At 30.9% G+C, this 14094-nt stretch overlaps 2 long non-coding RNA genes across 3 annotated transcripts in view; one reads left to right on the forward strand and one right to left on the reverse strand.

Annotated features, from left to right (window-relative positions):
- The window catches only part of LOC127711201 (uncharacterized), a 221135-nt gene that overhangs the window by 160595 nt on the left and 46446 nt on the right, over positions 1-14094 (reverse strand). The gene's annotated exons all lie outside the window — the stretch shown is intronic.
- Positions 668-3352, forward strand: LOC127711208 (uncharacterized). Its single transcript, XR_007986596.1, has 3 exons — positions 668-711; positions 2383-2622; positions 3332-3352. It is a non-coding gene; the product is annotated as an uncharacterized LOC127711208 (long non-coding RNA).

The raw sequence follows: 14094 nt of genomic DNA on the forward strand, positions 1-14094 counted from the left end.
TGCTCTCCTAGCTACAAAATGTATCCAAAATCAAAGATGTGGAAAATATTCTATCATAATCATTTGGTCATTAATGCAATTAGTGTCTCTTCCATGCCCTCTTGAACATAAAATCTAAATTGTACATGTACATGTAAACAGGGGAACAACAATAGTGTTAAAATAAGGCTAATTTTACCTCTTTATTGATGTGTGTAATGTAGAAAATAGTATCAAGCATTGAGCAATTAACACTACTACAGCGATGCATATTTTTTTTATTGTATAATGTAAATAAAACTGAAATATTTTGCTTGAAATAATTGTGGCTTTGTCCAGTGGATATATGGAAATTATGATGGTAACATACATTTTGTTCAGATATTTCGTACAACACACATAAATTATAGGTAATGTAAAATCTCCTATTGTGTACAAATTAAAGTGTGTTAGAATATTAGATGAAAGAATTCTTGTAATACTATCATGACTATTAGAACATTAGAACAAAAATTAAACGACCAATCAGTTAGTAGCTGTTATTACACATGTTACATTTTATTTATTTATTTCAGTACACTGAGGTACCATATTTAGGAAGCATTTCGACTGTCAAGGGTTTTCTACGTCTTGTCTTCACTTTACCGACAAGACGTAGAAAACCCTTGACAGTCAAAAGTGACACAGAGATAGATGAAGCAGTGTAAAAAATACCAGTAAAGTTGCTAAAAGGTAAAATATATTATTATTTAAATGTATACTAAAAATCAAAAGTACTAGTACATGTTGTATGGTTGCAAAAGACGGTGGAAAGATGCGAAAGAGTTTTCAAAACATAATTTCAAAATAAACTGACAGCGACACGAAAAAAAAAAAGTTCTAAAGACAACTGCTCACAAAACACAACATAGAAAACTAAAGAAGAGCAACACCAACCCCACCAAAAACTGGGTTTGAACTCAGGTGCTCTTGCAGGGTAAGCAGATCCTGTTCCACATGTGCCACCCATCATGTTGCTCTTGTTACTTCAAACCAACTGAGTGTAATTAAGTAGGTTACATTTGAGAAAAAAAGGATTAGCATTAACTAGAAAAACAGTCTTTTGGATGAAAAGACCTAAAACTATACAATAAAGTTTCAATAAATTTGATGACAATTTTCATATTCCTCAGGTGTTTAAAAGTTTCATGTTAAATCCATTGCATATGTTTCATTTTTATACGACCGCAAAAAATTTTTGCTGTCGTATATTGGTATGACGTCGTCGTCCGAAGACACATTGGTTTTTCGAACAATAACTTTAGTTTAAGAGAATGGATCTCTATGAAGTTTTACTATAAGATTCAATACAACAAAAGGAAGGTTGGGATTGATTTTGGGGGTTATGGTACCAACAGTTAAGGAATTAGGGGCCAAAGATAAGCATTTTTGTAACTTCCAGACAATAACTTGTGTCTTAGTGTATGGATCTCTCTGACATTGTACCACAAGGTAACATATCACAAAGGGAATGCTAGGATTTTAGGGGTAATTGCCTCAAAATTTTAGGAATTAGGGGCCAAAAAAGGGGCAAAAAACAAGCATTTTTCTAGTTTCATGACAATAACTTGTGTGTAAGTGTATGGATCTTTCTGAAATTGTACTACAAGGTTCCATACCACAAAGGGAAAGCTGGAATTGAGTTTGGGGGTAATTGCCCAATACGTTTAGGAATAACGGGCCAAAAAGGGGCAAAAGATAAGCATTTTTCTAGTTTCCAGACAATAACTTGTGTTCAATGTATGGATCTCTCTGAAATTGTACTACAAGGTACCATACCACAAAGGAAATGCTGGGATTGAGTTTGGGGATGATGAATCATAAGGGGGTTAAAAAAAATGTGGGGAGGGGTATTTTTTTTCCTTTTTTTTTTCTTTAAAATTTTCCATTTTAAGTTGGTTATTTCTGATTCATATATAAAAGCAAATAATAATGATATGGTTTGAATAGGTAAATTAAAATTTTTTAAGTTCTTAGACCACATTCATTTTGTGTCAGAAACCTATGCTGTGTCAAATATTTAATCACAATCCAAATTCAGAGCTGTTTCAATATTGCATGTTGTGTCCATACTTGCCCCAACTGTTCAGGGTTCGACCTCTGCAGTCGTATCAAGCTGCGCCCAGCGGAGCAATTTATTAAATTTTCTATGTGATCTTTATGGCCTACACAAATTGAAGTTGTCCCTAATCAGCGTTTACACATATAAATGTTGATTTATTATAAAAAAAAAAACAATATATTAATTCTTTTATAAAATTACAATAAAAAAAAATGCAACCATCCCATTTACTTGGATAATTAAAATTGTTATTAAACTTGTTATTGAAGTTTATAAATAATTAATTGTTCTTTTGTTTTCAGATCAAAACGCAAATGTTCTGGACCAAAATTTGTTGGGAAAGAAATATTACATGAATGGGTGGAGGAAAACAACAACAGAAAGTGGTATACAGGCAGGGTAATTTCTGTTATCAAGAATAAAGATGGAGACAAAGATGCTGTATATGAAGTTTTATATGAAGACTGTGATGAACCTTATGAAATTGATCATTTGCTAGAGGATTTTACAAATTCCTCTTTGAAATTGATTGATTTATAGATGTAAGTACAATATGATAATTTAATGTGCAGCAATAGCTTGATAAGGATGCTTTCCTTACAAATAATTTAATTATACAACAACACTTCAAAAATAAGGTTGTCTGAGCTTGGTCTAGATAATCAAATACAATAATCCAAACAATGAAACAAGCAATATTTCAAATATAAAATTTATATGACATTGGTGGTATGATTGCCAAAGAGAACAATATAATCAAGAAACAAAAAGCTGTTGATTCAAACAAATTATGTTCAATGTATGGCCTTTTGCATGGAACAAATGCACATAATTCATAATGTTTTGCTATCTGTTGGTATACATACTAAATACATTTAGTATGTAAAAAGGGAGGTAATAAGCATTAAAAATTTTATTTATATTTTTTTAACAAAAAACAGATATTTTCTTTATCTACTGATGAAGTTAATTGATTTGGTACAATAAGGTTCAATTTTAATCACCCACCATGGTAACTTTCTAACTTCATTTATATTATATAACATTTAACCATTCATTGAGTTTTTGAAAACATGCTTTCCATACTTTTCCCAAAAGTATTTCCAAAATGGAAGATTTCATATATTTTTTTCAAATGAAAACCAAACACTAACATTAGAATTTAATTGAAATCTTGCAATTAATGCATTAAATATCATTGGTAGCACATAGATATAGTTACAAAGAATGTTTTTTTTTAATTTTTCATAGTTTTAGAAGACAGAATATATACAGGGCATTTTTTCTACAAAAGGACTTACATTTGGTATTATATTTCTTTTATTTGACATTTAATATTTAAATCAATGTAACACTATTATAGTAATGACCATGATGAACACAATGATATGTTATAAGTCATAAATTGTTTGGCAGAAATATTTTTAAATGTTTTTTTTTTATTTTTTCAAAAGTTTGTTATGATGAACCTTAACCAAATGTTATGAAACTTACACATAATGCTTATTACCACAAAACACAGATCAAGTTTGAATTTTGGTAGCGTCATATTTACCATTCTAAAGTTATGCCCCTTTACAAATGGAAAAATTGCTAATTTTTTCGTTTCCGTTCTCTAACTTCAGTTTGCCTCAACCAAATATTATGAAACTTATACACAATGCTTATTACCACATACTCAGATCAAGTTTGAATTTGGGTGGTGTCACTTCTACCGTTCTAGAGTTATGCCCCTTTACAAATGGAAAAATTGCTGAATTTTTCGTTTCTTTTCTCTTACTTTAGTTTGCCTCAACTAAATGTTATGAAACGTATACACAATGATTATTACCACAAAGCTCTGATCAAGTACAAATTTGGGTAGCAATTTTTTTACAGTTCCTAAGTTATGTCCCTTTACAACTTTATGTGCACGCGGGGGCATCATCTGTGTCCCATGGACACATTCCCCATTTATTTTTTTATTAAAATCGAACGAAGTTTAATCTTGAACCCAATTCGAAAACCAGGCATAAAATTTAAATTCACAGTTAAAATCAGTATATCAAATAACCCCAAGAATTCAGTTTTGGAAGAAATCAAATAAAGTTTAATTTTGGAACTAAAGGTGGACCAATTCAAAAACGGGCACATATTCCAAAATCAAAGTACACAGTTAGATTCAACACATAAAATAACCTAAGAAATCAAGACTTTTGAAAAGTATTGTTTTTTACTCCTTTTCTCTAAAAATTAGGACCATAACCTCCAAAATCAATCCCAACCTTCCTTTTTTTTGGGTATAGAACCTTTTGATAAAATTCCATAGAGGTCCGTACAATTATTGTCTGGAAACTAAATGTCTTCCGACGAGGACGAGGCTGACAACGTTATAACATTATACGAACGCAAATACTTTTCGGTCGTATAAAAAGGTAGTGCCTCATCTACGTAATCATTTATGAAATTTCCAGAATTACATGATGAATGTATATACCATCTTATTTGCAAGGACAGAGTATCTACATGTTGATGTCTTAAGTTGTTGGGTTCACTTCTAATTGTCTCCTATACACAGATTTCCTTTATTCCTGTACGAAGCACTTTAAAATTACATCGTCCTGAACATGCATGAAATAATTGCCAATGGACATCAAGCAATCATCAATCAATCAATTCCCAAAACTACGCGTAGCTCATAATTAGCATTAAATGATTTTGCCGCTACATCCGGTTTTGCTGACAATACTAGTCTTTTTTATATACTACGTGGAATTTATAATTAGAATTATAAAACCAATATAATCAAATATAATAATGTAAAATTAATTTTCTTTTAAGAATTGCAACTCCAGGAAAAGGATTGTCAGTAAAGTACGATATGTGTTGGCAGAAGCGAGGATCATGTCGCTCGTACAGTAGTTCGTCGGGCGTTGGAACAGCAATTGGTCAGGTTACTGGGAAAATGTTAGATTATGACCTTCGTGTTACACAGTGCGCCATATGTCACAGTGCTGAGAAAGCCAAAATAGACGCAAAACCGCACAACTGTCAAACGAATTAGACAAAAAGCGCAAAAGCCATGGAATCGTCAACAGGAGCATCCCTGATGGAAAATATTGAAGAAGTGTCTGGGGTTCCTGTTGATGTGCTCATTATGGATGATGATGCAGCTACTTTGTCTAGGGTAAAAGAAGCTTTGGACCACGAGGTAAAAAAAAATGGAGCGATATCAATCCTTCAACAAAATCACTCAGTAATGCTTTTTATATTTTGAAATCTAAGCACAAAACACTAAGTACAGATATTATAGAATATTACAAAATGTGTTTTTCATATGCTATTCAACAAAATAAAAACAATGAAACTAAGCTCAAAGAAACATTGACAGCAATTGTTCCACATTCATTCTGTAATCATGACATGTGGCAATTGGTGCAATAAAAGCATTGAAAATAATTTTCATAAATATCTCCCTAGTGGTAAACCGACAAGACGTCCAAATCATATTTGACATGGTAGCTAACAATGCTGAACGGCTAGTACCGGCTGGATCCACAAAGGATGTTGAATCTACAAATAATATGTATGCATCAAAAGCACCAAAACGGTTTTGTTTCAGTAAAAGTGAAAATCTGAAAACACGGGTGAGTGCTGCAGTGTTGCAAAAAACATAGGATATTCTTATATTTCATGCATAAATACACAAGCTAACCTATTAACTGATGAAATCACTAATAAACATTCTGAAAAATTGCCAAAAGAGAGAAAACGGAAACGGAAGTATTCCCGGCAACCAGTTGTAAAAAAGAGGCGTTTAGAAAAGAAGAAATTTAGAAATAAATTAATACAGACAGAAAAAAAAGAGGGTGGTATATCGTGTTGTATTTTTGTGTTGTTGTTGTGGTATCTAATAACCCGACAATTGTAATGCACTTTGGCACAATCTAGGGGAGGCTCACGGTAGGAGGCCGGAATAACAACAGGAAAGAAAACCAAACTAGAATATCAAGAAACTCGCTATTAATGTTATAGCGGCTTGATTACTTTATATACTACTTTCTGCGTGTCATAGTGACCCTTAATCTATTATTCTTAATGTGTAATTTCTAACCCAAATAAATAAGAATGCCTAAATATAGTTAACATAATGAAAATTGTTGACGTAGGTTGACCATATTGACCATTGTCCATAGTTTATGACATGATTTGTAAACCCTTATCAAACAAAATTAAGTAATATCTGTACTATCAGAAAGTTAATTTGACCAACGTGAAGTTTACTTGATTTAAAAACCTATTTGCTGTTTCCCACACTCACAAATTGAACATGAAAGTTTGGCTTTTAAAGTATATAGCAGTTAAACAATAGTTGCTTATATAATATTTTTCACAGTAGATTTTACATGTATTAATTAGTAAACTATATGAAATCAAATAAACTGCATTTTTCTATTACAATAATCGCTCTCCCTTTGAAAAGGAGATTGTTCCACCAATCTAAATTCACCAACACAAAGAAATAACACACAATAATAAAACAATATTTTTTTTTTCTTGTTACTATTTTTTTTTCATATATGCAATAAAATACACAATGAAAAATAAAACATATATAGTATATAGTACAATTAAATTCATATATATATATATAATAATGAATAACATAAATTGATGGTCTTTAAATATTTACAGATGTACATAAAAAATACTTAATTAAATGACTCTGTTGAAACAAAGGATCATCGTAATGTAAATGTCACTCAATTAAGATCCAGTTAACTTTTATTTACGTTAACGATTTTCCCTTACATGACGAAACAAGGGATATAATTTTCCTCCTTGAAAGGAGCAAGTGGGTCATACCACATTAAATTCCTTCTATAATTTATACATGTATTACAATGGCAGCGAGCTAATGTTTTTAATTTGTACTCGTGGAAGTTCTTCGCGTTTCTATACGCGCTCTTGAATTTATGGTAGGCGATTTGGGGATTATCTAATAATGTAAGGGGGAGTCTACCTTAAATGGCCCAATATTTTGCAATATTTGGAAAATTAAATTTTAATAAACGATGAATAAATGGTAAATATAATTCGGCATTATAAATTGAAATTATAGAACTTGGTAATAATAATTTAAAGTTCTCTTCATATATATTTAGAAGTGCTACTAGGGGTAAGATTTTAAATAGAATGTCTTATCGACAGGAATATTTATATTATGGGAAATTTTTTGTTTAAAAATGTGAAAAAATACTATCATCAAACATGGAATAATCTACCTTGGTTTCATTAAAACGTAGTAAAGAATAAAAATATTCAGCTAAATTTATAAATTTGTTATCTTCATGAGTTAAAATGATAGTTGTAGTAACTGTTGTAAATTTACAAAGAATTTCCATATTTAACAAAAGTAGCTTTTTATTTATCTATATGATTTATGTAATTTTTCAAAATAGTCGATATATAAAGTAATAAATGGGGGTAAATCGTTTGGAATATCTATTTCTTGATTTTTTGAAATAGTATTTAAACAGGAAGATTGAAGACATGAATAGTCAAATGGATCGAAACTGTAAGATACTAAGTAATCAGTGGCTTCTAAACAATCTATATCGACATGGTTGTTTAGTAATTTATACCAGACTTGGGATGGCGAAAAGGTGTTTATGTCCTTTAGCTCTGGAAAATCTGAGGAATAGAAAAGAAATTATTAGTATAAGGTAGAAGGATATACAGTAGTCTTGCGGCTGTTTGTTTGACCTGGGGTATCAATATTTGTCGTGAGCATATTGACATTGTCAATTGGACATTTAATATTATGATGAGATATAAACAGAGAAAGGGTGTTTAAGTATTGACCTTAGTGCGCATGCTTGTAAAATGTTCAGATCGATAATTTCAGGTACATAAATGGAATGGGAAGTATTTTTATTTCGAACTGTAAAATTTGGATTCGAAATGTGTAATTTAGGTCTGGTGTAATTTACAACAGTTAAATTATCAATAATGTTTGGATATTGAACATCCCAGTATGTTGGACATAAAGGCATTGAAAAAATTGGAATGCAAACACAATCAAAACCTGTTGTTATTTCTAAACATAATTTAGTATTCATGTTTGTTCTTTTGAAGGATTTAACTACCAAAATAACGGTCATTAAAAAGGAAATAAAAAGCTAATGTAAAAACAGCATGATTCCAAGTTATATTGGAATTTTTACATTGATCCATGTAGTAGGTGCTTGAGTTGTGGAAGGTTCAAATTTAAAATTTGGTAGTGTAGTAGCATATATTTGGACAGGTTGATATATATAGCTATTGCAGCAACGATAATTTTGAATTTATAAAATAACAAGATAAGAACAATTGTGTTTAGTGATGTAATCATAATTGCAACCAATGATAATTTTTCATTTGTCGTAGGCCGTTTTTCGAAGTTTAGATCAATTTGTCCATCTACCATAGACTCAGCTAAACTGGAATATATAGTATTTTGTGTCTTGACTCTTGTGACCAATTTTTCTAAATTGAGGTGATATTTTTCATCTTTAGCAAAATATGATTCATTTTATTTTTGTATATCGTGAAATTTGGTAAGGAAATAGAAACTGAATCTGCGAAAGTCGTGCTAGCAAGGATGTTTACAATTTTTGTATCATTAAAGAAGTGTTGTAAAATTGCTAAATTGACTGGATGGAGTTTCGTAAAATCATGTGTTCCATTTTCACATAGTGATGATTTTGTTGCAAAGTATGAAATTTTAGAAAGTAAAATACAGTGACAAGGGATCTTGAAAATACAAAAGAAACAACCTGATACCGTTATATTTTTGTCATTACACATTAAATTATATCATATTTATAAATCAGAACTGAATCGTCTGATATTTGCTCAATATGTGGTGAAATGGAATTAGGCAAAAATTTTAAATCACAAAAGTTTTTAATTTTCTGTTTGTAATTATTGAAAATATGAAAAGCACATTCTGTAGTATTGGATGATTCAAATAAAGGATTAAAATTACAATGCTTTGGAGTTACACCTTGGCACATATTCATTTGATCAAAGGTAAGAGTTGTGAAAATTTTACAATCATGCGTGATCAGCATATATTTAGGTAAATCAAAAAGTTGAGTTGCATGAGAAGTATTAGTAGTGATTTCAACAGGGAAAGATTTTATTTTATACACCTCAAATAGTTTGCCATGAGTTGTTAAAGGAAATTGAACAGCTAAATACAATTTTGTATCATTTTGTAGAACAATATATTTAGCGTAATTATAATAATAATGTGGATTTGAAGTTAAAATTTTGTATCCAGTGTAGTTAGCATTTAAATGTTTTGAATATCTGATACAGTTTGTTGAATTACTTCCGGTTTTAGAAGAAGAGGAGATAATTTTCCTTCTACTGAATTAAGAATAGCTGTTTTCAAATCCATTATATAATTCTGAAGAGTATTAGCATCTTGAGTTTGATCTGTTAGAATTTGAAAATAGTCTGTATAATGGTCTTCTAGGTTTTTATAAACTCTCTGAATAAGGGTATTTAAAAAGGATAAAGCCTGATAATTTTTTTCAATACCTTGCATTGCATTGTAAAGTCTTTTCTCTGTTAGTGAAACAAAAGAGGCAAAACTACCTCCATATTGTTTTAAAGCATTAGAAATCTTATTGTTTTCAGATGTTAAGGTATTTATATGGGTAACTATTTTTTTCATGGATTTTTCAGTTACTAAACCGAACAACCCCCCCCCCCCCCCCCCCCCCCAAATAAAAATCCCCCCTTCCTCAATGCTTCCTACGAATGGAACTATCGCTCTCTTTGATTTGCCAATTAAAGTGATATTTGGTCTCGGTACCAATTTGTCTATTACTGATTTTGTGTCTTGAATTTGTGCATTCATATAATTATTCTTTCATATATTTAAATTAAATTGTGAAACAATTTTGTCATACGATTGACATTCACGACCTGCTTGTTTTGGACATTAGTGACCAACTTATGTTGTAGGGTCAAATACATTGGGATTTCATAAATATGTGTCCAATAATCTGTAGCGAAGTCAATATTAGGTTGATTTTGAAATATATTTCCATAATTTATTCTCTGTTCATCTGCGTTTGACGTTGACAAAAGTAAGGCAAAAAAGCAAAAATGGCAAAGTCACAAATCCAAATCTTGACATGCCTACAATATAAAAAAAGGAATTAATTTGATTTCTGGTGATCAAAAGATTGGGGATAAATATTTCCAGTGGTCTAAATAAAGGACAATTTAGATATAGGTAGTCAAGTGAATTAATGTGATTGTCAATTGCATGACACTTTTGTGAAATAATTAAGTATTTATTAACGTCTTCTTTTTAATCTTTTGCGCGCTCTTTCTGAATGAAATGCTATCTTTAAAGGTTCACTAACATTTTCTTGCGGTTCCCATGTTGGGTTTGACTTATCTTTCCATTGAACTAAATAATATTTCTTTCCTGATATCCATTTTAATTTTAATAATTTAATAGCCTCGTACCATTCGTCATTTTTGTTTTGACCTTGATTTGATGTTGATTCGTCAAAATCACTTTGAGAGTTGTTTTCTTGATTTTCTGTTTGATTTAAATCTTCATTTAAATTATCAGGATTTGGTTGATTTATATTATCAGGCTCATTATTTAAAGCTTCGTTGTCTTTCAAAAGATTAGGAGGTGGCCTGAAATCATTTGGATCTTTATAAGCTTTAAGTCTGTTTGCATGAATGAATGATTTAAGTGGCCTAAGGGTTTTTAAATTAAGTAGCTTATAAATTAAATCATGTCGATTTTCAAATATAGAAAATGGTCCAGTCCATTTAGGTTTTAATTTCTTTTTCTTTCCTATTTGTACTTTTTCCTGATCACCTACCTTAAAATTTGGTATTTTAGTAGCTTTATCATAATATGTTTTGCTTTTAAGTTGAGCATCTTTTAAATTTGTTCTAGCAAGATCATGAATAATTTTAACTCTATTTATTAATTGATCTATATATTTTTATGAAGATTGAGTAATTAATTCTTCAGGAATAGGGCTGTATCTATTGGTAAAGGAATTTCTCTTCCAAATATCATATAATAAGGTGAAAAACCTGTAGATTGAGTACAAAGGACTCATTCTAAATGCCATCATAATACTCGGTAAAACTTGCGGCCAACTTGTTTGTTGTTCAGACCAATACGCTCTTAAAGATTGAGCTCTTTCACATGCTCCATTACTTTGCGGATGGTATGAACTAGTGAAATGTTGTGTAACATTTAACATTTTGCACAAAAGATTGACAAGCTTGCTTAAATTACTTGCATGTCTGTCAGATACCAAATATCGACAAGCTCCATATCTAGTAAAAATTTCAGAATATAAAATGTTTTCAATTTCTTCAGCTTCTTGAGTTTTCATTGGAAAACTTTCACACCAATGCGAGAAGGAATCTGTCACTAACAAAATATATTTGTATTTTTCTTTTGAAGTTGGTAATCCCCCTAAAACATCCATGTGAAGACGAACAAAAGGTCCTTGGATTGGCAATGATTTTAAAGGTGCTTTTTTAGCAGTACTGTCTTTTTTCACAGTTTGGCAAATTTGACAACTAGTGACATAATCATAAACATTTTCATACATTTTTGGCCAAACATATCTTTGTTTAATAGCTTCATAAGTTCTTTGAACACCTCAATGTGAACCACCTGCATTTTGATCATGAAAAGATAATAAAATATCATTGCGCAATGATTGTGGAATTGCTACTTGTTTTATCAATTGATGTTTTGATGTGTTTTACTAGTAGTTGCATACTTTTTGACCTGGAAACATCTTCGCTGAAATTAGATTCCGAAATTCTGCAAAAAGCTGCACTAAATACAGTCTCTGGTGATATGTTTGATACTTATATTCAGCCGAATAAATCAATAGCGCCAAGTTCCAGTGCCGTTACTGGTTTAACAGCAAATGGAAATATCCTTTTTTACAATGGAAAACCTGTTCATGCAGTCACTTCTGAAGCAGCTTTCCAGAGTTTTGTACTTTGGTTAGAACAAAACGGTCAGGTCATGCTTGTTGCACATAATTGCAAATTATTTGATGCAAGGCGTTTGACTAATAACATGTCCAAATTAACCTGCTACGCAGCTTTCGGGAAATGTGTTTCTGGATTCGCAGACACGCTTCCGCTTTTCCAGGCCTCACTGGCTAAAGTCAACAAAACTAAGTTAAGCTTTACGATGGTTTATATTTAACTTCCTCAATAGTGCAAAACAATTACAATAAAAGTTCAACGGTAAATACTCCAAAAAGATAAAACAACTGGTAATTCCAATAAATGTTCTATACTAAATACAATGAATGTCACTGTAAAATGCACGGCGTCCGTACAGCTTGACCGCTGGTATCCAACCGACCATTTACATAGAAACGATCTAATATGAATTACGTAATCTTACTTCATCATAACTACATGTAATAATGAAATTTGTCACTTAATGATTCAAACAAATAATACAATTAAAAAACATATATATGATAACAAGAAATGGACATTGCTAGGATTAAAATGGATTAACTACTCAATATCTAAGCTAACAATTTCGAGAACAATAGTCGCTTGCTTTTAGGTAAAGTTTGAATTTCCACGAAATAAAACAAAGAGGAATGAATATATCGCTGTCACATAATCATTGAAAATTGTTGAACATTATCAGATAATCTTAATTAATCATGTTAACAAAATGCTTTTGCAGTTCGTGATTCTCCAATAAATAGTTTTATCGCCTTTTTTTTTAAAGGAATGCTAGTGTATATATAGTTAAGAAAACATAATATAATCTTAATTTGTTCCTTTAGGAAAATATATAAGTACAAAATGTATTGTGCTTTCATTACTGTGTAGAAAGAAAAAGGTATTAGCTTCTTTGATTATAACTGATAACTTATAAATCTTATTTAAATGATCTTTGTTCGTTTATAGTAAATGCAATATTTTGTACTGATAAATGTATTAACACATTTATTTCTCGTGTTGGTTTTACTTTTTTTCTTTAGAAAGAACTCAAATAATTCTGGAACAATAAAAAAAAAGTTGGGGTATCAATGATCATTACACAAAATCAGCACATGCTCAGCCAAAATAAAAAACACATTAAAAGCGAAGGAACAGCGCTTTTATTGCTGTTCTTCATCTCAAAGTCTCAGTTTGCTGTTTATACTAATCATGAGAAGACTTGCCGGAAAAGTACAAGTGTGTATAGAAATGATAAATAGTCCAAGGTTTGTAAGTCAATCAACATGAAAGAGGGTAATTTAAAATTTTTAAGTTATCAAATATAATTGTACTACTATATATTCACAGTAAATATTCAAACAAAATCAAAAGGTGTACAACGTTTGAAAATTCAATGACAGAAGAAGAGTAAACTAATATGCATATGGTGTTTAGCTATCCTTACATGACAAAAGAATGTTTGATCTTATTTTGGTGCTAATTTTTTCTCGTGGATTGTTTGGTCTTGTGTTTGTGACAGCATAATTCTATTAATTTTTTGTATCTGTTTGGAAAGAAAATATAAATATAAAAAAACATACAAAACCATTTGTTCATATTGATTACAGAAATATTGGTATTTGCTGCTTCTCCGCTAAGCACGAGGCATAAAGGAGTAAGAGCAAAGACTGGTCAACTTGGATTCGGGTTAATATGTCAGGCTATGGTGACATGTCTTCCTGTGTACGGTTACTTTGTTTACTAGAACGTTAAACTAGAACGGCCATGGGGTCTGTCTAGTACAAAGCATGGTTAACACTCATATTGCATTAACATTCCCTCATTCTGATTAAAAATAAAATTATGTAGTATGATTACTAATGAGACAACTCAACACAAGAGACCAAACAACACAGAAATTAACAACCATATGTCACCGTACGGCCTTCTACGAATGCATTCGATTTGTCACTGGACATAAAACAGCCATACATCAACATCATTTCTAATACCAGGTATGTACCGGG

The sequence above is a fragment of the Mytilus californianus genome, unplaced genomic scaffold, assembly GCF_021869535.1.
Source record: "Mytilus californianus isolate M0D057914Y unplaced genomic scaffold, xbMytCali1.0.p SCAF_8, whole genome shotgun sequence".
NCBI classification, from domain to species: Eukaryota; Metazoa; Mollusca; class Bivalvia; order Mytilida; family Mytilidae; genus Mytilus; species Mytilus californianus.